This window comes from Morone saxatilis, unplaced genomic scaffold (assembly GCF_004916995.1).
Source record: "Morone saxatilis isolate NCDOM2014 unplaced genomic scaffold, NCSU_SB_2.0 Contig6, whole genome shotgun sequence".
Classification (NCBI taxonomy): Eukaryota; Metazoa; Chordata; class Actinopteri; family Moronidae; genus Morone; species Morone saxatilis.
Window position 1 is genome coordinate 13344505 of NW_023340206.1, and position 4002 is coordinate 13348506.

The following is a 4002-nucleotide window of genomic DNA, read 5'->3' on the forward strand; positions in this document are numbered from 1 at the left end:
CTTTCCGTCATGGCGTCAGTTCGCCTGAGCAGCCCGGTGGAGAGTCTGTTCGCTGCTGGAGACTCAGTGTGGACTAGAGAGGGAACACTGGGAACATCTGCTTCATGGAGACGTTTGGAGGACGACAGGAAGAAGAAAAGACAACAGAAGACCAACAACTGGAGTTGGTTGGGAGTTGGAAGGTCAGTCAGAGGCTGAACGGCCACACAAACAAACAAACAAACAAACAAACACAGTTGGGTGATATAAACAAAACAAACAAGACGGGGTTGAACATTGCGGACTCCAGTTACTTAAGGGAACATGGAAGGCATTATTGTTTGAGAGGGATGAACATGGTGTTGTAACTGTTGTTGTGTTGTTTTTTCCTGCGTTGTTGTCAGAGAAATCAACGCCAACCGTTGAGGAGGTTCCAGAAAGCCTGCTGAGGTACCAACAGGAACCTAACACAGGTGTGTGTGTGTGGATCTTGATGTATATTGTTGTTTGTTGTTGGGCTCTTCAAATAAGTGGACCTTTATTGTGTGTGGATGTGGTGCAGGAGACTGCTGCTGCTGCACGCTCTGTGGGGAAGCTATAGAACAGTCGCAGGTGCTCCTCTTTCCACTCTTGAGCTGTTGACTAGAAATGAATGAATACCAGAAATGGTTAATTGTTGTCTGATTGTGACTTCCTCTGTCAGCTTTAACCATGTTCGGACCCTATTAATTTGTCTGGCACTCGTTAGTAATCTGCGAGAATCTAGTCAGCATGTGAGCGAGGTACAGGGTCATCTCCTCGTGGTCGTAGACTAGTTCTATGGGATTCAGGTCACGTAGTTCATAACATCTAAGATGTTTTGCATCTCTTTCACTGTTATCTGTCTGAGATCATTCCAATCTTTTCAGATAGTGACTATTTAGCTTTACAAGCTTTTGTATAATGCGCTGATGGTCAGAGCGTGCGTGTTGACGACTCGGGTCTGCAGGCAATCTATGAAAGAGTCTTCATGTAGAGTCATCTGTATTTACGCAAAGATGATGTTCGATGCTTAAATCAATATTTAAATTCTCTGCGGGTACATGTGAATACTGACCTCGTATCTCCTATACAAATGTACTGAACCTATAAACACTAACTGGCTAGTTGGGCTATCATTTGAAGGACTGGGTATGTAAACTGGACAGCATATTGGGTGTTTAATCTCTGTATATAATACTGAGTCAATCTAACAGTATATGGTTGTTGACGAAGAACGTCAGGCTTCCTGTAACAGAATCCCAACGCTCCCAATCAGAGCCCCGGACCCTCCACACACACACATGGTGGTCATGTAATTGCATTTAATTTGAATTTAATTAATTTAATTAATATGTAATTTGAAAAATATCAGTGAGAATGGTCTAAATTAAATTAGGGTCCTACCAAAAAATATCAAGTTATAATTATAATATGAATGATTCAATATATAATATTAATAGTGAATTAATCCTGCAAGTCACGGTCTGGCCTGTTTAGTTACAGGTATTAGCTATGCAGGCTAAGAGTTAAATCTAAGTTTTTTTATTTTTCATGTAGGTAAAAAAGACGATAACTGAGGTAGGTCTGAAAAACTGGGAATTGATTATAAGCATACATGGCCAGATCAGAGGAACAAATAGTAAAAGCATATATACTTAGTCAATGAGCGAGGAATAAGTAGAGGTATGGAGAGTCTAGGGGATAATTATGGTGTCGTATGGGTTTGAAGGAAGTATCTAAATAGTTAATAAATGAGCTTTAAAAAGATAATAGTAATACTATAGTAGGTGTCATTAATGTGTAAAATATTAATAATTTAATCTAGTCTGAATAATTTTATATGTAGTTCGTCTATATACATATAAATATTGCTCTAAATAGGAAAAGTGAAATTATCCCAGACTTCTGAATCACTTAGCCGTGTCTATCACCTGTTTTTTTGATAATATTATATACAACTGTATATATGTAGTGTCGTAAATTTATGATATTAATATAATAATAAGTATGTGTAGTCTAATTAATTTAAGTTATAATATAATATGTGTAGGGTCGTATCATTATTATGCTGAAATGATATATAATGAGAACTTATACTGTTCAGTAATATATATGTCTAAGTGTTAATTTCGGATTATTCCGGCAAATCAACAAGGGGATTTTAAGTATGATATGTGTATAGTAGTCTAAATGTATAAATGCTCTAAAAAATATAATCAGAATTACTTACATACTTGTAGTGGTCTCATTTGAATTTAATATGAAGATATGAACTTATTTTGTGGCTTCGTCTTATAAAAATATTAAGAGATCTCAATACTAGATGAAGATGGTATATAAATATTATGCTAGTGGTACTAATTTAATTAGATATAATCTCTATCTATATTTATGTATGGTGTCTAAATTGTAATTTTTGAAGTGTATCTGCCAACTTCAAATGCTTTTGATTTGCCCCTCTTTATTTTTATCATTATGGGGTAAGGTGTTATAAAATGTGTAACCTTAGTTTTTTAACTGCTGATTTGAAGAGGTGCTTTTCCTGCCTTGATTGGTACTGTTGGTTGGACATACAAGCAGGCTGCACCAGATTCAAATATAACGTTAAGATAAATTGTTAGTTTTAACGGTCAATTGTATGATTCCTAATTTAATTCTCTTTGGCCCGATATTAAATGTAGATACCTCAATATATAATCTATTTCTTGGTGGGTTAATCTTAGATTTGAGTAATGGTAAAGACTGTAAATATAAATTGAAATAATAATATTGTAGTGTCTAATTTAATTTGAATCTGTAAACCTATCAAAGGTTAGCGAAACAATTCTCGTTGTATGGCTTATAAAGAATTGTGAAGATCCAGAGTCTAGTGGTTGAATAATAGTGAAGGTAAGGGGAGCATGAAACATAGCAGGCGTTGAACCGTAGCAATGTTTTAAGCCCAACTGTCTTAGAATCACTATGATATACTGGCAGACGATTATGTTTTGTGCCTTTAATAGCGTAAAAAAATATAAGTATTTCAGGTATTCTAGTGTCCAATGCATAGGATATATTCCCTTGACCTAAAGTGCCTGTTATACTAAAATGCTCTCTCTCTCTCTTCTGTCTTTTGTCCACTAGATAGAGACAGATTGGTTCCTCCAGCGGAGCAGATATCATGTGGGGAGATCCTCGCAAGAAGATTGCCTGGAGGGGGGAGAGGGTTGTATATGGTCCAGTTGATATTTCCAGGCCCGTCATAAGTTCTAATTAAATGACTTATGTTTAAGCCAGGTTGACCCCCGCTCTTACACTCTGTGGAACATCGCTCGTGTGGACCATCCGGAGACTCACCTGACCAAAAAAGGAACTCATAACACCTCCTCACCGCATCACACGGCAGCGGGCGCGGAGACTCCACAGCGCCCCACTACCAAAATGCCCCATGGACACCACCGAGCGCGTTGGACTCGATACCCGGTTCTCGTACGTGCTTCCTGCTTACGACGTCATCCAACACTGGTCTGGTCACATCCAAATACCGAAATTTGCAGAAGAGTCTACTCAGATAGCCGTAGAGGATATTCATCTAGGGGCGCTGTTTAGGCTTCTTACCCTCGGAGACGGAGCATCACAGCCATCACCAATCTAGAACAACGTTCCATTGAATAAGGGAGATGGATCAAGACAGGACCTTAGGTCTCAATTATACTAAAACCTAGAACCAGCTATCGATAACACGTCAGTCTGACGTCCACCTATCTGACAACTTTTACTATGGCTTCCTTTAGCCCATTGACGCTCATTTGTGTACACATGGACAGCATAGATCTTTTCTACATCACAACGGTGGACAGGTGTTATCAGCGAACAGACAACAGTTGCACGTCATTCTTCAGCTTAGGAGGACGCAGTAGCCATGACTGACAGTTAAGAATCCTCGTTATTTTACCACACCTCATTAGTACCTCCTTTTGAGGAGCGGGAGGAATAAAACACACCAAAAACATGTTACCCCAT